This window comes from Echinops telfairi, unplaced genomic scaffold, assembly GCF_000313985.2.
Source record: "Echinops telfairi isolate 266 unplaced genomic scaffold, ASM31398v2 ScPeMD7_18;HRSCAF=68, whole genome shotgun sequence".
NCBI lineage: Eukaryota > Metazoa > Chordata > Mammalia > Afrosoricida > Tenrecidae > Echinops > Echinops telfairi.
This window is the reverse complement of record NW_022103915.1, coordinates 5,487,344-5,514,480: the sequence shown is the minus strand read 5'-3', so window position 1 is coordinate 5,514,480 and position 27,137 is coordinate 5,487,344. Positions and strand designations below refer to the sequence as shown.

Here is a 27,137-nt window from a genome sequence, read left to right as displayed (position 1 = left end):
GGCAAGGCACCGCGTGAGTCGCACGGTGCAGCCCGCCTTGTTGTTTGTGGGAGCCCAGTGCTGCTCTGTGATCTTCCACAAGCTACAGTCACACTTTTGTTGACAGGGTCTGAGATGAGTTTCTCAAAATTATAATGATTATATTAATGTGTGTGACTCTCAAACTATCACCCAGCTTTCTAAATGAAAACACCAGGCTGCCAGCCCTTCTGGAAGAAATTAAACTGCTAATGTGTTAAAGACTATTACCTCCCCGAGGACATTGCCACAGAATCTCACCCCCATTTCAGCAAGGGGAGCTGCCGGACTATATTGGATACCTCTGTGAATTGCCTAATTATCGTTAATAAGGTCATCATCTTCCCATGAAATAGCCTTTCCTGTTTTCCAGCCATGCTTTCAACAATTCCCAGCACTGTTCTGCCCAGCTCCCCCAGGCCATTCCATTAGCCACCGGGCAGACGAGGGCAGGCCCCCACTCACACCACCAAGGAGGTGGCCGAGCTGCCTGAGACCAGCATTTCAGGGTGGGGGGTACCAGGGCCCCACGCGGGGAACGTAGAGATCAGGCAGTGAGCCCACATGATGCGGGCGTGAGCCACCTCCCACCCCCACAGGCTAGCTCCAGGCTGAAGGCTGGGGGTGAGAGAGCAGAGGCCCCCCTCTGGTTCGGCCCGAGGCCTTGGCTGGCAGGCTGTACGACCACACCACCGTGCAAGGGCTTCGCCTTTGCATAGCTGTGCAGTCCTCAGCCTGCGAGTCAGTGTAGGGGTGCCCTCCGTGCCGATGTGCAGTGCCCGGGAGGTGAAGGGACAACAGTAGGAGGTCAGACCTCTCTTCCCACGGGGCTGGGGCCGGGGTCCAGGGTCACCAGGGCAACAGGAGGCAGGCGACTGTGGCCAGGAGGGTCATGGGTGGGGGTGAGGGGGAGAAGAGGATGTGAGGAGGGGCAAAAAAAAAAAAGTGGCTTCTGCTCTCTCTGCGCCCGCAGCCAGGAACCAGGTAGTGGCGGTTGAGCAAAATGGCTCGGTCTCTAGCGCCCCCAGCCGCGAGAGGAGGCATTGCAGCCACGGCTGGCTGACAGCTTCCTCCAAGGCCCAGGGAGAGGCACCTCTCCGGGCGCCTCTAGGGGAGGGGGACCTCTGAGCAACCGGGAAGGGGAGACCTGGCCCCGGGCCCATGAGAGGGAGGGTCAGGACCCAAGCCTGGTTCACCAAGGGATCTGGTTGCCCAAAGCGTGTCCCCGCAAGGCCAGGGACGCCCCCCATCCTGCAGACCTGATTCCCACCTGCACTCCTGCCCTGGAGAACAAGGTGACTTTTCCATCAGGGGCACAGGTAAAGTCCAGGTCGGGGACGTCCCCATGGGGCAACCTGACTACTATATACCAGGCCTGGGAGGGCCCCTGGGCATATCCCAGCACATTCCCTTCGGCTCAAAACCAGCAGCTCATGGTTCCCATGGGTTGGGTGACTTCCTAGGGAACAGATGAGGCACCCAGGGACGGGTGGGGACCTCAGAGACAGGACCCCCATCCTGCGGGGATGGAAGGGAAGCTGGGGTGACGCATCTCAGGGAGAAGGGTGAGGGCTGCAGAGGAGGAAGAGGTTGGGGGCTGGGGGTGGGGGCTGCAAGAGGGAGGGAGGGGTCCTAGAAGTGAATCCTAGGATTTTGTCCGGGAGAAGGACAGCAAGGTCGCCCCAGGAGTGCAGGAGTGGGGACAGCCGTGCCATGTTGGGGAGACATCAGCCGGCCACACTGGGAGTGTGCTAAGGGCACAGCAGGGAGCTGGTGGCAGCACAGGGTCTGGGTTAGGGTAAGACCCGGGCCACTGGTTTGGACTGCATCCTGTCTTTGTCTGGGCCACTCCCTACACTAGGCTGGAGGCCAACAGAGGGGTCACACACGGAGGAATGGCCACCCACACTGACCATAATGAACCAAGGAGATGCCTACTGTCCCCAAGGACCGCACCAGGCCCTCCACAGTACTGACTCCCACCTTCCTTCTCACACTCCCTGCCATCAACAGTAACCCTGCAGGACAGGACAGAACTGCCTCTGTGTGGTTCAGAGGCTACAACTCTTGGCAGGTGCTGAAAGCCTCATCTCTCGCCTGTGGAAATGCTGGTGGTTTTGAACTGCTGACCTTGTGGTTAGCAGCCCAATGTGTAACCACTATACCAGCCAGCACCCCTGAAAATGCTCATGCTGCAGAAAGAAGCCGGTGGCTATGGAGAGGAACCACAGGAAGGAAGACGGGCAGAAATGCTATTAGTCCAGTGTGCCAATAGACCAGAAAAACAAACTTCCAGGACCTTGAGACCACAAGAACTCGATGGTGCCTGGCTGGCACTACCAGCCCCTCCGAAAGGGGTCTGAAAGGAGAGAACAAGGTGGGACAAAACTGAAAATCATAAAAACAGAGCAGGCTGGCGGGAGGCACAAGCTGATGGAGCTCCCCCCTACACTGCCGGCTTTAGACACCCTTCAGGTCTGCGAGTGAATTTGTGCCCCCCCCATCGCTCACTCTTCAGTCAAGCAAAAGACTGGTCCATGGGGGGGGGGGGGGGCACTGACACTGGGGAAGAACTCCCTCCTGAGAAGGATCAACCATGGAAGATCACCAGGGCAGCACTGGGCCCAAAGAAAGATTCAGAAGGGCTGGCAGAGATGGGGTGGGGGTGGGGGCTAGAAACGGGAACCCCGGGGAGGGCGGGGGACCACTGAAATTCCGTTGTGGGGAATGCCATGCATAGGAGGGGGTAAAATGTGTATGAGTTGTTGGGTGCAAGAGTGACTTGTTCTAGAACCTTTGCCCAATCCACGATAAAAGGTGATGAAGAAGGGATGGGGAGGAGGAGGGAGGAGGAGGAACACGGCCCCACACAGCTCCACCGCTCTCTCTCTGGAAACTCAAGGCAGCCTCCGGGCCACAGTATTCCTATTTTCAAACACCAGTTTGCTAAAACAGCAAACTTTTGTGGCTACTACAAACAATTAGAATGGAGCGAGATCTACAGGGAGGTAGTGGTGGGGAGGGGGGCGCTGGGTAATTATTATCAGCAAAACCAATGAGAGGGAACAGATGTATTAGGCCGAAAACCTAATAAAGCAAATACAAGGGCTCGGCAGGGTGCAAATTACTCTTCCGTCTTCACAGACGATACACGGAACAGGCCACTTATTCCCATCCGCCTGCCACGTTGGCCTCCACCGTTACCAGCGTCCCTCACGCCCTTAACTCGGCCGCCGGCTCGGAGGGGCAGCGTTGGTCCGCTGTCCCCGGCTTCAGATTCCATTTAAAGGGGTGGCTGCTCTGCCCAGTTTCCCGTAGAAATGACTGTGTGCACTAATACATCGGTGTCAGCAAAGGCACCTCCGTTTCATCTCTCCTCAGCTATCACGAGACCCCGGACCGGCCCGGGGCCAGGTGGTCTCTCTGCCTGGGTGGGCCTACTGGGGGTGATGGCTTTGACTTTCCCTCTTCCCCGGCCTCTTCCTCCCTCAGAAGCATCCCCTTTCGGAGACCCTACACCGGCTCTCCAGGAGCCCCTGTGTGGCAACGAACGTCACACGGGGCTGCCATATTCCAAGGTGCAGCGTATAGCCAGAGAGCAAGAAGACTGGCCCCCAAACACCAGGCCCCGGGGAGCCAGCCGGGCTCCCCAGGAGGCAGGCGCAGCTGCTGGCTCACGAGCAGGACAAGGCAGCCATGTGGGGAAGCGCAGGCCCGGAGATGGGGAAGAGACGAGCTGGGAAGGGGTCCTAAGTGGCCGTGGCGGCTCACCCTCCTGGAGGCAGTCCCTGAGCTGCCATGGAGGCTTGGTGTCCCCTTGGGGCCCAGCGAGAGGCCGCTAGCTGAGCCACCTCAGGTCCCAGGCGCCTATAACGCCACATGTTCTCAGCACCAGCCAAACATGCTTAATGAGACGGTAATGGAAAAATAATTCATGCATTTTATTTCCTATTTAACGCATTTATGTATTTTCTACCGGGCGCATACATTATTTTAATAATCGGAAGAAAACAAACATTATTAAAAAGGAAACCATTCACGTCGATCCGCAGCAGCACAAAGCACCCGGGGGCCGAGACACGTCTGCTGGGCAGGGTCTGCGCACTTCCCACGTCAGCGGCTGGCGTTGGCTGCTAATTACCCAGTCCCCCGGCGGCCGCTGGTGTCTGGAAGAGGCCCGTGCGTCACGGAGCACCTGCGGGCCTGGGTAAATATTCATAAACCCTGGCGCCCTGGGCACTGGAGGGGGATGGATAGAGGAGGAGTGAGGGACCAGGGAGCTGGACGCCCCACCTCAGGCGTCTTCACCACGCAGAGCTGGGAACTGAGGAGCCCTCTGTGCAAACTAAGTGCGTTTTCCATAAAAGTGGGGGCGTTTTCATCACATCTACATTCAAATCTTGGCCCTCTCCCGTCAGAAGGGGTGGGAGTTGGGGGGCAACAATCACACCCCCATCTGCTCCCGCTCCAACCAGGTTATTCCAGGCCCCTTCTGGGAGGCCACCCTCTCCGCTTGTCCCTCGGACACTATGCTTCCCCCCCAACCCCCCCACCCCCGCACGACTGTCCACAGGGCCAAATTGCTTTAGCAAAAGCTGGAGTCTGCACAGCACCCAACCCCAACCACCACCACATGCCAGGACCTGCTGCCTCAGAGCTCCCCACCCTCCTCAGTCTGCCCCAAGCTAACTGCCTCCATAAAGACATGGGACAATGATCCCTGCTCTGAAAGCCGGGCCCATGGGCTTGGGATGGCTTTGACCTGTGGGTAATGAGCAGCTGCCTGCAGCCAGGCTGCCTTGGGAGTCAGGCCGACTCCCACCCACCCACCACAGGACAGGGCAACAGGAAGCCATCCCTCCACCCATGCACCACACGGGTGTCCGGAACCGCCCCCGCCACCTGCCCCAGCTCGGCACTTCCAACTCCCGGCGGCCCACCTAAGCTGGGAAGATGGATGGGCTCTAAATGAAATCCCTTTCACCAACAACTCCCCCTGCCCCCCAGCCTTGTGTCTCTGGAAGACATGTGGATCTCACAGCAAACAGGGGGGTTATTAATGTCAAAGGAGGACAATTACCCCAAAAATGTGAGCCCATCAATAAAGATCTGAAAGCCACTTCTCTGGAATATAGAACACAATGCAAATGAAGTGTCTGAGCTCCGACTATACATCATGCCCTAATCTCCCACAAACGCCCTGGTTCCTATTCCGACAGCAACCACAGTCTCTGCCGGCATCCATCTTCATCCCCTGGAAGGGTGTGCGCACACTGTGTCCCCAAGGGCCCCTCAGTGGCCGCCCGCCGCTGCCCCACACACCTGCCCTGCCCACAGCCCCCTGGCCGGGAGCAACTCCCAAGCCAACAGTAGGGAGGGATTGGAGCTCTGCCAAGCCACTGAAGCCAAACAGGACAGTGGTTTCTCCGTGGGAGAGAGCGGTGACAGGTGGCCTTTGTAGAGATGGCGGTCCTGGAGACTGCAGGACACAACTGCCCGCTGTCATCCAGGCAGGGCCGCTGTGAGGCAGGGAAAACCAAGACCTCCCAAATGCCCAGCAGCCTGTGGTCGCCCCTCTGTCCCTGCCCTGGCCACCATGGTGTCCACCCAGGGGCCACTCTGCCCCCAGCTCATCACTTCACACTGGAAAGAGGCATTGCCTGTCTCAGACATTCAGCTGAGAAGTGGGGTGGGCCCCGAGTCCCCAAGCCCCTCCTGACCTTATCCGGGGCCCCAGCATGCTTGCTCTGCCCTGCCCAGAGAACATGCTCCCTCAGGAGAAGAGAGCCTCAGGGGAGCACCCACATACCCTTAGAGGGCAGAGGATGCCCGCTGGGTATGCTGCAGGCACCAGCCTGAGGAACAAGGGCTTGGGCAGCCACGGGCTCCCACTGTAGGGTAGTGGTCCCGGCAGGGGAGGCAGGGCAGGTACAGAAAAGGACAGGGAGGCAGAAGGCTGGAGAGAGGGTGAGCATCAGTGTCATTTCCACAACCCAGTCCTGGGGACACTGATCCAGGTGAACCCCTCTCTGCCAGAGGCAGACTGCTGGGGGACTGCCCACCTGCCACAGGCAAGGTGGGAAACTGAAACCTAAGGCCCTGTCCTGGAAGGAGGCCCTGTGGGCACAGAGCAAACTGAATGCTTGAGAACCCAGCATGCCCTGGTACAGACAGGACACACAGAGAGAGGGGCTGGAGGAGGCTTCTGAACATCTCTGGAGAAACAGAATTGAAGAGGGAGCTCTTGAAGCCCACCCCCACCGCCACCCTGTCAGGGACAGATGGAGGGACATCTGAGGGACCTGAGCCTCTGGCTGTGTCTGCGGTGGGCAGAGAGAGACCCTCGGCTCAGTGGCTGGGGAAGGACTGTGAATGGCCAGCACTCACTCGCGCTGAGCCCGAGGGAGTAGCCACCTGGGGGCCTCGCTAAATGGGGACCAGGGCCGTCACCCAGTGGTAAGTCGCCCCCATCCCACCTTACCCACTGAGGCCGTCTGTCAGGCAGGCCAGAACCCAGGTAGGGGGCGGCAGGGGGGCACTTAATGCACCACCTAGAAGTGCTGGCCTGGCCAGTCATCCATTCTGGCTGCCGGAAGCTGCCAGCCAAGCAAAGTGGAATATTGATTGCAGTGATCCTCTGCATGGGAGTCGAGGGCAGGCACGGCTGTGCATTTCAATTAACACGACCCCAGTGTGGCCGCTGAGGCTCTGTGCCAGCCAGCTGCTCGCTGGCCAGGGGGCAGGGTCCTGGAAAACTGGGGTGGCCAGCACTCAGATGGACCCGCACCCCGAGCTCACGATCTCCTTTCAGATCACCGCCCCTGCCTCCGCCGCTGAATGTGTACATATGGCCCAAGCTTCCCAGGGGACACACAGACTCTGTCCCCAGACTGAGAGCTGGCCCAGGTCCCACATTGGCATGGGGATAAGGGGCCACGGCTCAGACACCTGACTGTCCCCGGGCCTCAGAGACACTGGGAGGGGAGTCCTAGCCCCTCTTCCAATGTTTGGCCGGTTTGCATCTGGACAGCCAAGGCAACCCAGCCTCTGAAACTCAAGTTCAGTCACAGGCTGCTGACCCTCCTACAGGGAGCTGGTGCCCCTGAGGAAGGGGCGCTGGAGGACACAAGGCTGGGACAATCCAGGTAGGCTACCTGGTGGTGACAGAGGCCCTGGAGGAGGACGGGGGCTTGCCTTTCTTGCATGTTCTCTGATCCCTTTTGAACTGTGCACCCCATTTGTCTCTGTCTACGCTTAAAAAACAAGTTTCTCAAGGAAATAAGGAAAAATTGTGTCTCCACCAGCCCAGGGGGGCTTCTGATCAAATAGTGAAGACCAGATGCAATATCTACACCAGAAATTGTCATTCACCCCAAGGCCATTCCGTGAGCTCTTCTGGGACACTGGCCCAAGCTGGCGAGACAAGCTCACAGATGTCATCACGTGGGCTGTAAGCAAAGCCCCCTGTCTTTCCTGCAGGCCTGGGGACCCCAAGCGCTGAGACTCGGCTCCGGATCAGCACTTTCACAGGGTCCCACGGGGGTCACCTGTGAATCCCTCATCATTAAGGAGACAAAGCTAGTTTACAGGTCACTGACCCTAGTGACCAGGCCCTGAGGGAGCACAGTCAACTCCGCAACACGCCAAGGCTGGCCAGGGCCTCAGGTGGCCAGGGCCTCAGAGCCCGGCCTCCCCCCACCCTCCCCAGTGCCCTGCGCTTTCCATCCCGGGGCCACCTGCCTCGTCCCACCTCCATCACTCACTTTGCAGAGAGAGGAGTCATTCCCTCGGCTGCCTGGAACGTTGGGGAGGGTGGGTGGGCTTTTGTTGTTGTTTTAAAAAGCAGTAACAGACGAAAGAGGGGGCAAGGTGTGTTCAATAAAGGGTGTCTTGCAGGCATGATGGATGGCAGTTTCCGGGTGTGACATGGAGGGGGCCTGAGGATGCTGCAGGAACAGCAGCTGTCACATGTCACGGCAGGTGTCACTGCCTCTGACAGAGGGCACCGGGGAAGCAGTTACGAATGGAAACACCCCCTGGCCTCTCTGAGGGGGAGAGCAATAACTCACTGGGCTGTCAATGTCTGTTCCCAGGCCGGCTCCAGCCACCAGGGCCGATGGCATGTCGGGAACCGGGTGGCAGGTGGGAGCACTGCACCTGGCCCGGGATGCCCAGTATGGAATGCCCAGGGCCTACAGAGGGGTCCTGGCGCAGAATGGGCCAGAGGGGTGGGGGTGGCATGTGGAGCTGAATTCTCCTTGGGTTTGTCTCTCCCACCCCACCCACCACCATCCAACCAAAGCCCACTGCCAATGAGTCCATTCCGACTCCCAGCAGGCCTGAAGGACAGAGAAGAGCCGCCCCCTGGGACTTCCAAGGCTTGTTTGTAAGCACTTATGGGAGCAAGCAGACTCATTTTCCTCCTGGGGAATGGCTAGCGGGTTTGAACTGCCAACCTTACAGCACTTAGACTGCTGCACAACTAGGCTCCTTTAGGCACCCACTACACACACACACACACCATTGTGAGCGACACCTCTCAATGAAACTGCTCATCTTCAGTCTGAAACCAAGTGACAGAAAGAGCCTGCTGATAAAGCATGTCGGGGGACAGCTACGGGGAGGGGGGGGGGCGGGGAGAAGCAGCCCAGATACTGGACCTGGGGGATGAGGGGGTGATGCAGGGAAGGGGTGCTGGGTTACCCTGCCAGGACTGCCCCCTAACTGTGTAGCTGGTCTGAGACCCCAAAAGCGAAGGGCAGCAGGCACTCAGCCACCGCCTAGGGTCCTTGGGGTCCCCGCTGAGCAGGGTCCCACTGCCTGTGCAGGAGGAGGTCCCCGCCAGGCCGGGGAGGAGCAGCCGCCGCCGCCCCAGAGGCTCGGAGGAGATGTTATTGCGAGACAAAAACTGAATTATGAAATCCGCAAGCAATAATTAGTTCAAATTACTACTTCTACTTGAATAATTAAACACGCTTATTTTCACTCTCTGATGTTTTATTCATTACCACACATCTTCCCTGAAAGTTGTTTTTAACGTGAATATTCTTTTATTTGGGAAGAGCCCACAGAGATTCACTGTGTAAGGCTGGCTTCTAAAATGAAAACAACAGTTAGGCCAGTGGGAACACGGCCAAGCTGCCCTCCGAGCAGGGCTGCTGGGTGGGATAGGCTACCACCCAAGTCTGGGGCCAATGGGGGCGGAGGGGTGCTGGGGGGGAAGCGAAGGTTACACACACCCTCCCTTGAAAATGCTCATTTCACTAAGTGGGGTAAGTTCCAAAGGAAAGAGAGCCGGGTGCAGGAAGGCAGCCCAGGCACAGATGGAAAGTGTGATTGCCTGTACCCTGCCTTCTATTAATGAACGAGTTGCTGCGTGCCCACAAACAGCGCTGGGGTTTGTAAAGTCTGGTTCCTACGCCCTGGAGCCAGGATACCCGTAAGTGCTGTAATAAAGGCTTAAGGTTTATTTTATTAAACAAAGTCGCCTGTGGGAATAAACACTCACTTAAATATGATCCATGAACCAGCGTTGCCCTGCTGGGTGATTAGCTGGTGTTGGCTGGGAGGTAGCACCCCATGTCCCAGCCATTGCTGGCCCAGCGGCAAAGCCCTAGCGGAGAGGACAGGCCAAGCCTCGGGAACGAGCGGGTCTCCGGGCTTCGCACCAGCACTAACCACTAACCGCAGGCTGGAGGGTGAGGAGACCAGGGTCAGAGAAGGCGGCTCTGCAGGGAAGCTGGACCACACGCCTGAGCACACCCCTGTTCTGACCCTGAGAGAATCAATAAGCCCACACAGGCCAGGCGATGCTGACTCGAGGGGGCCCCCTGTGTTGCAGAGGAGAACTGCACCCTGCTTGGCTATCAGCGCTGTAGCCTTTTGGAAAGAGATCACCCGCCAGGCCTTTCTCACACGTGCCTATGGATGGGTTCGAACTGCCATTTCCGTTACTGGTGGAGTGCCACCCAGGGGCTCCAGCCTCGAAGGCAGGGGCTTTGCTCTACACCCTCAGGGCGCCCTGCAGCACCGGACCCCATGCCTGGGAGCCACCGGGGCCTCACTGACACCTCTTGGGTAAAACACGATACTTGAAACTTTTTTAAGACCCTCAACGATGTTTCTCTTCGCCCGAGTGTACTTTAACAGCAACTGCCCATCAGGCGTGGTGGAGGGCGAGGGGGGCACTTTCCACAAATGGGAGCACCCACCCACCCCCCAGGGCCCACCTCGGTCCCTGGGAGCAGGCAGGCAGGCAGCTTCACTCTCTCCACCTGCTCCTTCTCTCAGCGTCTGTGTGCAAGTTCCCCGAGTGTCCTTTCAGACCCGGTGTTCGTGGCTTCCGGATGGGAAGTGGCCATCTACTCCAGAGGGGTGGGCTGGGGCACCTGTCTGGCCTGCGGAAAGTAAAGGTGTCCCAGAGGCCATATGTCTGGGCTTGGCCAGGACTACGCACTCCCAGGTCTGGGCTCAGCAGGGTCTGGCCTCCACAGGCCCGGGCTCGGCAGGACTAGGTCCCACCGTGCAGGCGTCAGGGTTTGAGGTATCGGGAAAGCAGAGCTACTTCTTTGGGGCTTCAGTCTCCGTGGCAACAGCTGTCTTCGCCTGTCCCCTCCCCTGGAGAGGGAGCTGGAGGAGGAGAGGGAGGGCTGCACTGTGGAAACCGAGGCAGAGACCCACCTGGTGGAAGGTTGGAGTGGAGGGGGTGGGGGGCTCGGCAAGAAGCCGGAAAAGCTGGTGAGAGGGGTAGAGGGGTCAGGAGAGGGCAGGCAGGGGCGTCATCAGCAGCCAGTGCTGACGTGCATCTCTATGCGAAGGCTGCGTTGGTCCCTCATCTACACCTCGCTCGTCTCCGCCGGCCCGCGACACACTCAATCACTGTGTGCGCAAGGCTGTGGACAGGACGACGTCAGCGGGGAGGGCTAAATCCAGACACCCACGCTGTCAGCAGGGGCCCAGGAGGTCTGGCTGGGTTAAACTCAGATGGAAAAATTGGAAAGAAGAAAAGAGACATGAGACCCCCTGTGGTCACTAAGAGGTGGTATTAAGGGGAGGGGGTGGGATTAAAATAAATCAATAAAAGGCGAGGTGGGCACCTGCTACGGGGGCACTCTATAACCTTCTGCTTGTCTGCTCCAGAATTCAACAAGACCACCCATCTGGACAACTCAGAGTGTCCAGTCTGAGCTTGCCAGACACCGCCAGAGGCCGTGTGTGTGTGTGTGTGTGTGTGTGTGTGTGTGTGTTGTGTATGTGAACTCAGAGTAAGTGGTTAGAACAAACAGCCTTCCATCCCTTCCCTCCCCTCCCCCAAGCACGACACCCACTGGTGAAGGGGCAGAGTCCAGGTGTACATAGCCCGGACCCCAAAGCAGGAGCACAGCATGCCTGGGGAAGCGCAGCATCTGCTAACTTCTGCGTGCACGTATGCACGCCCAGAGACGCAGACGGAGCACGGCGCCCTGAGTGGTGGGTGGTGGGCAGCTACATGGGGCAATTGCCCGGGGAAGTTGGTCCAGGGGCGGCACAAAAGGACATGATGTGCCCCCGCCCCATGGTAGGGTTAGAAATCTCCAGGTAGTTTAAAGTCCGAAGTCAAAACAAAACAAAAGGTTCCAGAAGAAAAATAGCATGGGGTGTTTAGAACAAAGACCGCTGTTCTCCCCAAAATGATTTATCAGTTTCATAACAAGCTGGGGGCTCTGGGTGAGGTTAAGCGGTCACGGAGTGAGGGTGTGCCGGCAGAGAACTGCAGTGGAGCTGGGCTCCAGCAGGGTCCCAAGGGAAGCCCACTGCCCCTCCGAGTCCATTGTAGCTCACGGTGACTCTGAAGGGCAGAGCCAGCCCGGGAGAACTGCCCCATGGCGTTTCCAAGGCCCCACACCTTCATGGAGGCACACTGCCTCGACTTCCTCCCAAAAGGCTACTGGTGGATTCCAACCACGGGCCTTCCATCAGCGGCCCACGGCGTCCCCAAGGGTCCTCCTGCAGTATGGTGGGTTTACTTGTGCCCCTGTCCCTCTGAAGCTGGGGAGCCTCGGCCCCACCCAACCACCTCCGCTCCAAGGAGCAGGGGCTCAGGTTGGAGGAGATAGGGCAACTTAGAAGCGCCTTCAGGCACCACTTCTGCATGTGCCCCCGCTGTTGTGACCCTCACTGACATTGGCCTCCCACCCCCCACGCCCCTCTTCGGGCCTTGGCTGTCAAGGGCCCCAAACACACATCCTGCCCTCTACTACAGGGATGCCTGCATGTTTCTGCACCATAACTGTCCTACTGCACCTTCCGCCCTTCAAGGTCAGGGGGCTTGTGGAGGTGCCCCACATTCACCTCTGCACCTCACCCCCACCCCAGCACCCGGGCCTCTGCCACAGAAGCGCAAGGGAAGAGAACTGCCATGGGAGAGCAGGTGTCACGGAGGCAGCCGAGGACACCTGAAACAGCCGCCCGCCACCGCTGCCTCCTGTGAAAAGGTCACCGAGGGCCTATTGTAAAGAGCCTTTTCAAAGAACCGGGCTCCAAGTCAGAGCGGCCGGGCCACGTCCCGGACAATGTGGGCACCACACAAGGCTCTCTTCCCTGCGGACGGCCGACCAGGAGGCGGAGCAGCTTTTCAGAGGCTCTGGTTTCCTTGACAACAGCATTGCTGGAGACAAGCAGGAAAATAATTAACAAGCCTGGCCCTTTGCTGCAAACTCCCCAAGTGTTTTCAAGCAGTAATGAGCAGGTGACACGGGGCTGAGGACACAGCAGGACACCCCCATCCCTCCCACTGCCCACCCATCCACAGCACCTCCTGGGATCTGGCTGGACGTGGGGGTCGAGGGCTGGGCCCGGGCAGGCTGACAACAGCACCGAGTTGCACACGCCGGCCTGCACTCTCACAACTTCTCTCGGGGCGCAGGGGGCGCTAGCATAGCCACGTGGCAGAAGGGAAACTGAGGCTCGGGCAAGTCGAGGGAGGCCAGCGCACCTGGCTCGGGGTCTCTGGTGACTCTCCTCATTCAGCAGGGGTCCCCTGGGGGGCACTAAGATTTCATGTCACGGGGACCAGGCATCGTCAGGAAGTCAGACACGGCCTTTCTCAGCCTATAGGCCACCCCTACGGGCCACTTAAATGGGTGTCTCTCAGGCGGCAGCAGCAGCAGCACAAGCCACCCTCACTCCCACCCTCTGCCAGGAGAACCCACAAAAGCCTTCAGGGTGCAGGCCCAGCTACACTGGGGGCCCGGTGGGCAGTGGGGTAAGCAGAGAGCTGCAGGACAAGGCGGACCGCCTCAGAGGTCCTGCAGGGCAAGCGAGGGAGGGAAGGTCACTAGGAGGTGGACTCGGCCCCATGGCACTGGGTGGGTGGGTTTTTTCTCCTTCCAGGCAGCCCTGGTGGTGCAACAGTTAAGCGCTCGGCTGCAAACTGAAAGGCTAGCGGTTCAAGGCCACCAACTGCTTCCTGGGAGGAACAATGTGGCCATGGGGCCCCCTAAGGGGCAGCTCCCCGGGGCCTGCTGGGTGGCTGTGTGCTGGGCTGCCTCAAAGGCAGTAGGGTTGGTCTGGTTTGATGAGCGCGGTCCCCTTTCCAGGGCTTTTAATGGCCAGCTGTGTGTCAGCGGCTTTCCCGTGTCCGTCGTACCTTTTGCCGTGAGCTTTCCTCAAAGCCTCCTTGGATTTGTGCTCCACCGGTAAATAGCACAGAAGCAAACACACCAGCCGCGAGATGCGTGGCCAGGGCAGGGAAACAATGGACGTGGTGGGATCAAGCCGTGGGCACAGCCGCAGCCCCTACGACCCTGCCCTCCACAAGCTCAAGCCCACAGACAGCCACCACCCACCAGAGCTGCTGCCCAGATCGATGGGAGGTGGCCAGGGCAGTGAGTGTGTCTGCAACGAGTCTGAGTCTCCACGCTCGGAGGCTCAAGGAGCGGCCCGAAGGCCTTGCTCATTCGTCCCCAAATGCTGACACACCTGCTGTGTGCCCAGAGCTAGCGAGCAAAGCCCCGTCCTCTCCTCACTCCACAGGGAATGAATTAAGACTGCAAACTGTGAAGGGTCTTGCAGTGCCCTGCAGAAGCTCAGACACCCATTCTGCATGAGAGCTGCAGGTCCACCAGTGCTCACTTGAGCCCTCAGTTGCCGTGCCTGTGAAATGGGTAGAGGGGCAATGGTGATGGTGTCTCCAGGTTACGCGCTGAGTGCCCACCCCAGGCCTCTTGTTTAGTCCTTGCGAGGCCGCGCCGGCGTAAAGGGTGCTTCGAAAGGCTCGTGTGATCGTGGACTAGAAGATAGGGGCATATTTCCAAGGACGTCCGGAAGTCCCCTCATATTGCCGACCTGGTGGGAAAATCGAGGTTCAAAGAGCGAGTACCTGGCCCACATCTCTAAAGTGCTGGGGTCCAGGACTGAGCTCTGGGTTCATCTCTGGGACCTCGAGCATGGCTGGTCCCTGTGGCCCAGCTGAGGGGATGAGAGGTGAGCGCAGCACAGGCCCACAAGCTGACTGTCCATACCTAACACAAACACCACCTCCCACCCCCCATCCCAGTCCTTTGCCAACCAGATGCCTTTCCCCCCATCTCCCTATCCGTCTCCATCCTCTGCTTCTCCCTAAGCCAGTCCTGCCCTCTGCCCCATAAGTGTCTCGGTGGCCCGGGGCAGCACAGGGTGGGGGGTGGGGGAGAGTACTGGGTTTAGTGGTGGCCAGGCAGCCCAGAGTCAGGCCCTGTGCACCCTTGGGCCGGCCGCACAGAAGCAGGGCCCAGGGGCTCAGCCAGGCCGAGTCCCCACCTGACCCGGCAGCCAATCTCAGGCTGCTGAACTGGAAAATGGAAAGCCGTGCTTGTACAGAGCTGTGTCCCTGGGAAGCCTGCTGGCGTCAACAGCACGGCCTGGATTATTTGTGCAGCGAGTCAGGGCGACTGGAGGCCAATTGGATTGCAGGCCTCGAGCGCTTAATCACCTGGCTTAGGAGGCAATTACAGCATAAACCCGGCTTAAAGCTCTTAATGATAACTCCCCCAGCCTGGGCTTCGTGGTGACTTTACCGGTGGGGTGGGCACTGCCTGATCCACACTGGCTCACAGGAGGTGGGGAAGTGACAGCCTAAGCCTGGGGGAGCAGCCAGGCCCTCACCTGGGGCGCTGTCCCCATGCACAGCTGCCCCCGGCTGAACCATCACACTTAGCGCCACAGATGTACGGACCCACTCCCTGCCCATGTCAGTCAGTGCATTGCTGGAAAGTTCTTCCTCGCCCGAGCTCCCCTCCGCTGGCCCTGCTCCGCATCCCCACACAGCCATCCATCGCGGCACCAGTCCTAAGTGGCACGGGACGTTTGGGAACACACTTGCGGGAGAGGAGGAGACAAATGGAGAGACCAAAACAAGCAACTTTCTTAAGCAAAGGTGCCGCTGGAGATGCCTTTTAATTGGTGTTTTTCTCCCCTTGGAAATAACCCTTGATCTGGCCCCTCCTGAGCCGTGGTGCCCCTGCCCACCCCCGCCCACCCTTGTCCGCCTGTGCACACACACTGTGAGCAGGGAGCGGGGGTGGCTGCTGCTGCGGCTGCTGCTGGGAGAGCTTCCATGTTAGCACGTATACAAATTGGAATTCTCAGCCCAGCAGGTTAAAAACGGTCTGAAAGCAATTTTGGAGTTAGTCTAAATAATTATAGGCCACGTTCACTTAGCTGAGGCCTCTGCCCCGCCTGGGCTCCGGGGGGAGATTCTAGGCACGATCGTTAAGCAAAATAGTTGGTTATTACGCAGGCTTTGCGGTGGCAAAGCAAATTGGCGTAATCCTGTCAGAAAACAGCCTGCCGGAGTCAGCTCTGGCCGCGGGGCGCAGCCCTTGGCCCCAGCAGTCGGTCCCACCTCCAGAAATTGATAGGAGGGGGCTCCTCTCAGAGAGGAGGGCTCCCTGCGCACTGACGACCACCAGCACCACCCTCCTCCCCCCCGCAGCAAGGAGGGAAGTGTGGGTTCCAGTCCACACACTCGCAATACCGGAGGGCGGACGTGTGTGCAGCAGGCGATGCAGATACTGTCCCCAAGGGGAGCTCCAGCCCGAAGCCCAGGGGAGGAGGCAGGGAGGGCACGCAACTGCAGGGGTGCTGGGGCTCTGATGGCAGAGGGGGTCAGCAAGGTCAGCGCTCCACGGGAGAAACACAAGGCTTTCTGCTCCCACGCCGCATCCCCACACAACCATGCACCACCATGCCTCAAGAATGACCGTCTCCCAGTCCACCTGTCCTGCAGGGTCGCCACAGGTTGGCATCTTGGCCATCAACTTGCCGGCTGGCAGCAAATTTAGGTTTTGGTGGCGCTGGGAAGCTCTGTCTCACCAAAAGCCCAGCCCACTGCCGGAGGGGCCCACTCCAATGACAGAGCAAGCCCTGCTGGACAGGGGCGAACGGCTCCCCCACTGTTTCGGACTGCTAGCTCTGGGATCAGGCTGCTCCGAGGGGATGGCTGAGCGCTGAATCACTGTGCTTCCAGGCCCCTCCTTGACGAACTGACTCTGGGACCAGGCGAGCTGCCCCTTTGGGTCCCCGAGGCTGACCAGCCTGACAGACACTGACAGCCACTCCTGGGGACTGGCCAGCTGAGCGCTTAAACACGGTGCCACCAGGACCATTGCTGAACTATATTCACAAGGGGAGGAAGAGGTCGGGGAGGAGGTCCCAGGCCAGAGAGGGCTGGGCAGCCCCCAGCCTGTGTTTCTACCTTAGCTTCGAAGTCCAAGCCAGGAGGAGGAGGTGGGCAGTTGCAGGAGGGAGGCGGCCTTTGCCCTGACCTGGGCCACGTCTGTAGGGCTTCCTGCCCCCAAGACCCATTTTCCGACTCCGAAATGGTCAGAGATCCCAAAACTTGGTCACGGGGTGACAAACATTGACTGATGATTTTTAAAAATAAATAAATAGACTCACTGCCATTGAGTCGGTGCTGACTCGCAGTGTCCCGCTAGGACAGGGTGGAACTGCCCCGGTGGGTTTCCAAGGCTGTCACTCTGCACGGGAGTAGAGAGCCTGGTCTCTCATGGAGCAGCTGGTGGTTTTGAACCGCTGACCACAAGGAAGATTCATGAGCATGTCCAGGATTAGCAGGTTGGGCACTGACACCAGGACTGTTTGTTACTATTGACTCCTCTCCGTCAGGGACCCGTCACAACCCATCCCGGTGAACACAGACAGTATGGGGTTCTCCCACAGGGACACCTAACTGGGTTTCCCAGGAAGAGCAGACGGGATGGCACTTGGGCTCGTGCGTTTAACCCCATGTCTTAACCAGGGGACCCCGCAAAAGGCACCACATCTAGGGCTGACAGTGGGCTTCTGACAGGGTCTCCAGGAGCCCCGGGGGGGCTGCGAAAGCCCTGGAAAACGACTGCGACACACTGCAGCGTGGAGAAGCAGGAGCGGCCGTGTGGGGGAAGGGGCGGCGACTGGAAACGCTGCCTGTGGCTGGGTCTCGGCTGTGATAGGCTTTTCTTTTTTTTTAGACAGGATGGAAATTTACCAAAGTCTATAGAGCCGGCCTGTGGCTGGGGGATGATGAACGGTTTTTTCCTTCGTTACTGCTCCGTTTGCTCCACCGAGGTGGGGGGGTGTGATAGAGAGCGTGTCTGTTTGTGTGTAGTGTGTGTGTGTGTGTGTGTGTGTGTGTTTCTTTTAGGGTTGAGGAACATTTCTGAGGAAAGGTTTGGGTCGCCTGGGTACCTTTGTCCTGGGGGCCAAGCTGGATGGAGGGGAGGTCACCTGCCAGCATCAGTATGGGGCGCAGCCATGGGGCGTGGGCCACGGCATGCACACAGTGAGAGAGCTGGAGCTGCTGCAGCTCATCTGTGCAGGTGCCAGTGACCAGCTTTAGAACCACAGCCCAGTCCCCGGGAGAAGGGCCCCAGGCCTGGCAGCAGGAGACCATTCCTCCGGGCTCTCCTGGAAGGAAGCAAGGAAGGACAGCTGGGACACAAGGGCTGAAGCCCAAGGACAAGCAGGGAGCGGCCAGGGTAAAGGGTGCCTGCGGGGTTCGTAATACTTGCAGAAGACCACAGGGACAGACGGCAGCGACCAGGGTCACGCAAGACAAACGGATAATGAGGAGGACCACGAGGACAAACAGACAGTGACTAGGACCATGGGGGGCCAACGGGCAGTGACCAAGACCACAGGGGAAGGGGGCAGGCAGTAGCCAGGGCCACACTCAGTACTAACAAAGGCCAGGCCAGCAGGTTCTGGAAGTGCTTCACACGGCCCCCCTGGGCTGTCAGAGGAGAGACCACACAATTAGCACCGTATGAGAGTGTCAGCGTCCAGTGTCCAGCGCCCAGTGGCGAGGCCGAGTGGAGCATGACACGGCCATTAAAGAGGAAGGCTGTCCCATAAAAGGACACCATATGACATGGGGCCCACTGCTACAGGAAAGAACAACACACGAGTCATAGACGTTCAAGCCCAAGGGCACCGATGTCTGGGAAATGGCTGGATTCACCCTGGGGCACCCAGCAGGTTATCAAAAGAAACGTGCTAACATTCACAGGTAGGGGCGGGAGTGGGGGCCAGTAGTAGCCTCATCATCTCTTGGAGAACAAGCTCCCCTTGCTCCCGCGGTTCAGGATAGGGACAGGCCTCAGAAAGCCCCCATGAGGCCAGACCCCGGGACAAGAAGACAAGGGGAGCTGCAAAGAGGCGGCCTTTGAGCTTGCCCTCGTTCGCTGCAAAGGGAGCATGGTGCACTGCGGAAGAAAGGGCCCTTCCGGCAGGAGCCACTGCTCAGAAAGCAAAACAACAATGGCCCATAGCACCCGCCCACCTGGGTCCTTCCAGCTGCAGCGGTGGTTCCCAACCTGTGGGTCAAGACCCCTTTGGGGGTCAAACGACCCTTTCATGGGGGTCTCCCGATTCATAACAGTAGCCAATGGCAGTGATGAAGTAGCCACGAAAATAATGTTATGGCTGGGGGTCACCACCACATGAGGAACTGTATGAAAGGGCCGCGGCATTAGGAAGGTTGAGAACCACTACTCTACAGAAACATCTGGAATGTGACAGCAGAAATAGGAAGCTCAAAGCACAGAGAGGTGAAGTGCAGCACGGCCCCAGATGATGAACACAGAAGGCCAGAGGCTGCACGAGCTGAGAAAGATAAAAAAAGGTGGTCTCAACCCAGGGCCACCCAGGACCCCATTCCTCAGGGCACGCAGGTCTCACTGCACCCCGCCTGGGATGGGCAGCAGGAACCTGGCTGGCCCACCCCAGTTTCTACCTGGGCCACAGCATACTGTGCAGATGCAAGCACACCCCCTTTCACCAGCCATCAAGCCAAGAACCTTCTGGAAACTCACTGGGAGTGGGGCGATGTGAGGGCAGGCCTCCGGGCCCCTCACCTGCTCCTTCAGAGTGCCGCAAGGAGCAGAGAAAATGCCCGGTGGGAGACAGCAGACCAAAGATGGAGATGATGTACCTATCCCTTCTTTTAAGGGGAAAAGCAAGCACTTTGGGGGCGGGGGCATGTGATTTTTCTTGGTTTGGACCCACCTTTCACTCTGCGGAAAGAAAGATGGACCAAGTCTGCCTTGGGAACCCTCGGGCACAGTCCGACTCCGCTCTCGAGTGTCACCGTCACCCGATTCGAAGGCCACCAGTCTTACTGGTGCTGAAAAACAGACCTATTCTGCACATCACCGGGCCCCACCGTAGCTCTTTAAGGCTCACTGTGAAAACCGAGAAAAAGAGCCCTGGTGGTGCTGTGATAAAGCGCTCTGCTATGAATGGAAAGACCAGTGGCTCGAACCCACCCTCTGCTGCTACGCAGGGCAGGCCTGCTGCTCTCAGGACACGGACAGCCTTGGGACACCAGGCAGTTCCCCTCTGCCATCCAGGGAAGGGCTCGATGGGCATGGGTTGGGGTGCTCTGGCTTTGGGGGGTAAACAAATACAGTGTGTCTGGTGTGGCTGGACCAAAGTGAGAATTCAGGGACTAGCGGGCGCAGCCAGCTTGGGGGCTGGACTTTGGGTTTGGGGGTGGTTTTTAATTCCTGTCATGTCTTTCTTTCGGCCAAATCTTTTCCCAAAACCGTTCCGCATTTCTTCTCATTTGTTAAACAGAAGGCCACTGCTTGGCGTGGCTCAGGGCCAGATATCATCCCGCAGTCCGCCTCAGCGCCTCCGGTGCCCGGACCGCAATCTGCACTTTCCAATTACATTAAAAGCAGCATTTCCCCAAAGTGCTCTCTTCTCCCCTTAATGGCCGGGAGGAAGGCAGAGGTGGCCTGCTGCCCAGCCCTGCCATGGGCACACGCCACCCCCGGGGGACCACGAGCAAGTGTCCAGAACAAGGCCAACACTTTTCCCCTTCCTCCTCCCACCCAGCCGTGCTGGCAACGCGTGAGAGCTGGGTGCTGTCTCTCTGGGGCTCAGACACATCTCGGCTTTCACGTCAGGGAGGGGGTGTCAGGACACCCCACTTTGAGGAGGAGAGAGTCCAGCTCAGGTCCCCGAGGCTTAGCCGAACCTCTCTCTCTCCCAGTCCAGGTGGCTCTGAGCGCTCCCTGGAAGAAAAAGTCCCAGGGCAAGTGGGTGGGCAGCAGACACGGCAGTCACAGAGCTCCGGGGACGACGCTGCACCTCCTCCACCGGTTGTGCGCCCTCCAGGAAGGGTCTCCTGCCTCTGGGCCGCAGTGTGTGCTTCTGTCAGGGCAGATGGAGCGGGATGATGTCCATGTGCACAGGCTCAGATGAGCACGCCCACTATCTACTGACATACGCCTGCTCTACCTCCTTATGCACACGCCCTATCTCCTGTGTGCACACACACACAGTTTGTACACACACACTCTCCTCAAAAACACTAAGAGAGTTAAGGTTTATTGTGCCAACCTGGCCAATAAACACATGTGGGGTTAATTGAAGGGCAGAGAGATAAATGGCTCGGTGAGCCTCACCTTTCTGGTTCTCTGGTCCCTTACTCTCTGATGGTTGGACCAGGGTGCAGCTGCCTTAGCCAGTTCCCTGCTTCAGCTGGCAAGGTTCACTTCCTGCAAGAAATCCCTGAGAAGGACCTATCCTGATGCAGCCCTGGGTGCTGGAGTGGCCGTGTGGAGACCCCTGCCAGTGCTGAGATGCTTACACGTTCACTGATTCGGCCTTGCTCCAGCAGTCGGCATCACTGCGTGTGTTTTGTGGGATGGAGGAGGACTTTGTAGAGCGGTGTCAGACATATGGGCTAATGTTGGACTTACTGCCTTGGACAGCAGTGGGTTGGGATGTTTTCTTAATGCACACTTACCCTTTATATAAAACTCTCTCTTACACATATGAGTTTCTATGGATTTGTTTCCCTAGTTTACACACACTAACACAAGAGCTCACTGCCATCAGTCAATTCCCACACACACACACAGGCCACTCGAACACCACCAGAGGGCTGGGCTGGGGAGAGGCGCAGGGTGGGGACCTCTGTGCCCAGGGGGGCAGACGGGACCGAGCGTGTAAGGAGGCACTATCATCGACCAAGGCCTGGGTGACTGCCCTCCTCTTGGGTGTCCCAAGTGGGGACCAGAACTCCAGTCAGGAGGATGTGGCGGAAAGAGTGTGAGGCTCTGGGCGGGCAGAGATGGGGACTTTCAGCCTCGGGCAGCACGGCAGCCTGCACAAGGCCTCCCTGAAGAAACGGGACAGGAGGTCGGAGGGCCGCTCCCGGAACCCAGACAAATAAACCCAGGCAGGCACAGATCCTCCATCCCCTCACTCTGCTCAGGGAAGCCACTCAGCCATGACCCCCAAGTATCCATGGGGAGACTAGGGGACCAGAGAGGTTAAAAGGTTTGCTTGAAGCCACCCAGCTGCCCAGAGACTGCAGGAAACCCAGGATCCTCACAGGACACCAGGCCAAACTCAACTGCCATCTGGTCAATGCCGCCTCAGAGCGGCCCCATAGGGCAGGCTAGAACTGCTCCTGTGGGTTTCCGAGACTGAAACTCTTTACGGGAGTAGAAAGCCCTGTCTTTCTCCTGAGAAGCGACTGGTGGTTTCAAACTGCTGAAGTTACAGATCACAGCCCAGCATGTAACCAACCGCTACGTTACCAGGGCTCCTCTTTCCACGCTGCATTCGGGCAGGAGAAGAGCCCACTGTGCTGGACAGCCGGCTGTGTGCGCTGCTGGGTTGCTTGTAAAAGGGGGTCCACGCGTAGCAAAGACTGCGAGGGCAGCGCAGGGCGAGCGAGGACCTTTGTGCTGTGCATGGGATCACTGGGCCTGATGGCACCTAACCTCAGAAATGCAGTGCCCCAAATCCACCCCTTAAAGCAGTGGATCCTTTCACGGGGGTCGCCTGATTCATAGCAGTAGCAAAATGACAGTGATGAAGTAGCAACGAAAATAATGTTATGGTTGCGGGGGTCACCACCACATGAGGAACTGTGTGAAAGGATCTCGGCATTAGAAGGGTTGAGAACCACTGCCCTAAAGTGAGCACCTGCCTCCACACCCCCGGGGTGGGGTGGGGGGGCGCTCCTGACTTGGCGAGCGGTGACTTCGCTTCCCACCTTTGGGGTGTTGTGTGTCTTCCAAGTTCTGCGCATGCAATCACGGGGTGGGGAGAAGGCTGGAGTCACCATGGAACACTTTTGCAGCCTGTGAGGAATGCCATTGACGTCACCGGGCGTGCGTGCATCCCGGTGAGGAATGCTGGACGGCAGGGTTTTGTCACATCCATATTTACGGCGACGCTTTAAAATGCAAATCATCCTCACGCCACCACCTCCTCCCCACCAGTTAGGAGGAAGAAATGGTCCAATTTAATTAAAAAAGAGAGCTCCCCATAAATAAATGAAGGCGCCCAAGGGGCTTGTGATGAGCCAGACTCCCCCCACCCACGCTGCTTTCCAAACTGCCCTGAGTTTTGGAACGCTTGGGCGGCAGGTCTGGGGAGCCAGGTACTGGCTCAGGGGTCCCTCTGGGTACCTGGGTGAGGAGCTCCCCACACGGCGCTGCAGCAAGAGCTGGCTGCCTTTGATCGGAGCCTGCCTCTGTGCAGTGGGTATTCATGCACGGTGAGACCAGCGTGCGCCGGGGTCCGAGAGGCGCATGTACCCTACAATTCAGGCGCATGTACCCTTCATCACTGTCATTTTGCTACTGCTTCCACCACAGTCATGTCTAGGACATCAGCTTCTGTCCTGTACCCCACTACTACAGGCTCCCCAATCCCCCACCCATGCCAACCTCCGGGCCGTAACCCTAAGGAACTTTCTCTACAGATTTGCTTATCCTGGGGGGGATGAGGCTTTCTACTCCTGTAAAGAGTTACCGTCTCAGAAACTCACAGGGGTAGTTCCACCCTGTCCTACAGGGTCACTATGAGTCAGAATCAACTCAATGGTGGTGAGTTTGAGCTGGAATTAAAAACGGGCCAAAGGTGAAAACAAATAATAAGAGGTTAAATGTTAAAACATAAAATAAATGTAAAGGCTGTCGATGGTAACCTAACGATATCTGCAGGAGGAGCTCGGCGGTGTAGTGGGTTACAGAGTGGGCTGCTAGCCACAAGGTCCGCAGTTCAAAACCACCAGCCACTGCGCTGGAGAAAGAGGAGGCCCTCTACTCCTGTGAAGAGTTACAGCTTCAGAAACCAACCAGGCAGTGCTATGCTGGGCTCTAGGGTCGCCATGAGCCAGCATCATCTCGACGGCAGTGAGTTTGGGGTATTTTCTGTTTCGTTTTCGCTTTACAGCTGCAGTAGGTGATGGCACAATGGACCACGTGAATTATGTGTCAATAAAACCATTAAAAAAATAAAATAAAGAATGTGCAAAAGGGTGGGTACCCAGGCAGGGGTCACAGCTGTGTATAAAGATGCCGGGGCAGGGGGTGGGGGGTGGGGGGTAGCTACATCAAAACAGAAGCAGTTGGGCTAGCAGGAGTGTGAGTCACCACTTTATTTTACTTAATTTCTCTGGCTGCAAATTTCTCAAAACTAACAGAAGCATATTTTACAGCTCGGGGAACATTGAGAACATATTAAACTTGGGATCTTTCCACTGAAATGCGTCCAAATAAGATTTATGAATGCCAGAGCTGCGCTTTACGGAGATGGGCGAGCTGGCTCTGCGGCATCCCTTGGATTAATTAGATGGATTGTGCTGCATTTGTCCTCATCAGAAACCAAGGGTCCTCCTCCCACTGCAAGCACGGAGCACGCTCATCTCCAATCTCACGGCGCCACCTGGTGGCCACTGGGCTTCCTGCACACGAAAGGCCATCTTTTGCCCACAGGTTCTCCAGAAAGGACACCGTTTTTCAACCACCACCCTTCACCGATCTGGAGCCCTGGTGGCGTCCTGGTTACACATTGGGCTGTGACCCAAAGGGCCAGCACTTTGAAATCTCCAGCCAGCTCCGTGGGACAAAGATGAGGTGTTCTACTCCCATAAAGAGTTACAGTCCTGGAAACCCACCAGGGCAGCTGTACCCTGCCTTGTAGGGTCGCTGAGTCAGCCTTGACTCCATGGCGGTGAGTTTGGTTTGCTCCTTTACTGACCATCAAAGTGGACACAGCTTGTGCCAGGTGCACAGAGACCATGTAAAGGGGCCTGTCACAGAGTCCATGGCTAGGAGGGTCCCGAGCCTGGAAGGTGAACCAGGTACAAGCTCCATGCTTACCCAGGCAGGGGAATGACCAAAAACTCACTGCCATCCAGTTGATTCTGACCCACAGCTGCCCTGTGCAGGGTTTTCAAGGCTATAAATCTTGACAGGAATGGACAGCCTCATCTTTCTCCCAAGGAGCAGCTGGTGAGTTTGAACCACCGACCTAATGGATATTTTTAGCAAACAGACTAGAGCTTACCCAGAGTCTCCAGGAAAGTTCCAGGGGAAAGCAGGAAGCTATGCCCCCTCTTCATGCCAGGCCTAGGCTCGGAAGTCCACCACCAATGACGGATCTCTCTTATGGTCAATCTCACGTGCCAGCGAGAACAGGCCACAGCTGAGACTCGTCTAAGCAGATCACTGCTCTTGCTCTGGGAGTTCTAAGTAACTTGCCCCAGATTGCATGATGGGTAGTGACAGGGATCTCAAGCGGAGCTCCTGAGGCCCCAGTCCTCACATGTTCCCCTTGGTCCTGACCCGGCGGGGTACCAGGCCCTCAGAGGAGAGTTAGCCAAGAGCAAGGGGCGGGGTAGCCCTGGAAGGGGCCGGGTGGGCATCACACCCATGCTGCCAGCTCTGTCTCACACTGATTACGGGATGGCAGTTTGCAGGGCGCTTGTCTGCACCAAGGTGTTGTCCCCCACACACCCACCAACTGCACACGCCTCTCCACAGCAGACCACACTGTCCCCATATTACCCAGGGCTGTCCAACAGCTGACCCCAACAGGGACAGGAACCCACGTCCTATTCCAGGATGGCCACCGGCCTCGGGCCGCTCATAGCCAGCGTGTCAGACAAAGAGCCTGGCCATGGGGACAACGTGCTCCTGGAGGTGAGCACGGTGAGGCCTCCTCTCCACACTCAGATGTGTTGTCCAGAGGGATGGCCCTGCAGAAGGACATCATGCTTGGTAAAGTAGAGGGGCAGCAAAACAGAGAAAGACCCTCCACACGATGGGATGGACTGACTCCACCCTCCACCAGGTGGACCCTCCACGCAGTGGCTGCATCCAGGGCTCAGGCACAGCCACCAGCTCCGCCCGGTTCTGCTCGGGATGCACGGGTCACTCCCTGTGAGTGGCCCGACTCGCAGCAGCAGAAAGTTGCAGGTGCGAAGGTCCTTCAGAAGGATTGGGGAAAGGGAATCCAGAGAGTATGAAATCTCTCCGCAAACTGTCTGACTCCTGCGCTGAGCTTAAAGCAGGGAGGACCCTGACCCCGTGCTCGATGGACAAAAGCCTGGCTGGGATCCGGAGCACCACAGTGGAAGAGCCGGGACACCACAGCGGCTGTACTCTGCCCCCCTGGGGCCACCCTACCCAAGGGACGGGCAGTGCAATGGACAGGCAGCCCCGGCAGCACACACAGCCCTTTGGGGACAGGTGGGGACAGCAAAGTGCCCAGATCCTGGGGGAGCCAGAGCAGAGTGGTCCTGCTGGGCGGCCATCTCCAGCTGGGCCCACTGCTCCCTCTGCTGGCCACAAGGGCCCATGGCAAGCTGGCGGTGGCCAGATCTCCAGGATCCCCAGTGGCAAGGCGCCTAGTGCACCCAGCTCCTCCGAGACATCACGTCCCGTAACTCAGTGCCGCATTATAAAGTGTGAGAATCCCCGTGAGGGCAGGGAAGGTTGCTGGGCATCGTGGGGCAGGTGGAAACGGGCACCCGGGTGGTGGGAGTGCCCACAGGCCACACTGTGGCCCATTTCTCAGCACAGGGAGCAATCACACCCAGCTCGGCTGAGGCAATGGGCCATCTCCCTTGGGAGTCCCAGCTGTGATGGCCAGTGCCCACAGGTGGCCCACGCTTGGCTTCCATCCGCAGGACACCCAGGACTGGCGTCACTCCGCCTGTGGGCACCCACTGAGTTCGTTCAGCACAGCCACCCCAGGAACCAGCACCCAGGGGTTCTCAGAAGGCAGAGGGCCCGTGGGGCATGCTGAGGAGTCTGGGTAGGGGGTGACCAGTAGGCACACCCAGGCACGCTACTGTCCCCCAGGAGGAGGCGCAAGCACTGCAGCCAGTGCTGCTTCATGTACCTGACACTGGGCCCCTCGGGAGACACATGCAGGGAGGTGGCAGGTCCACCAGGAAGAGGGAGAGAGAAGAAGGGTGAAGGCTGCCGGGAAGGGGCTCGTGAGGACCTGGGCCCTCAAGACGCTGCACCGAGGGAGCAGGCAGACCAGAACCCCCGAAACTCCCCCAGGGACGCCTGTCCAGCCTGCTGGGCTGGGCTGCCCCCATGACCAGAGCCGAGCTCTGCATGAGAAGCTGTCAACTCCAGCCAGGACAGTCCCTCATGAACACCTTTCAGGGCCAGGGGTGACCCTCCACCTCATCCGCTGCCTCTCATGTTAGCCTGTCTCAAAAACATCACCGTGCCTAAGGCTTCCTGGCTTCAGAAAGTGCCAGAACAGAGCTCAGGTCATAACTCACAGACAGAAGGGTCTGGGCTGGCTGGTTCCAAGCCTCTGAGGCAGCC

General features: G+C 58.2%; 1 protein-coding gene across 2 annotated transcripts in view; it reads right to left on the bottom strand.

Moving 5' to 3' along the window:
* Positions 1-27,137, bottom strand: part of WDR25 (WD repeat domain 25) — a 162,460-nt gene that overhangs the window by 120,731 nt on the left and 14,592 nt on the right. The gene's annotated exons all lie outside the window — the stretch shown is intronic.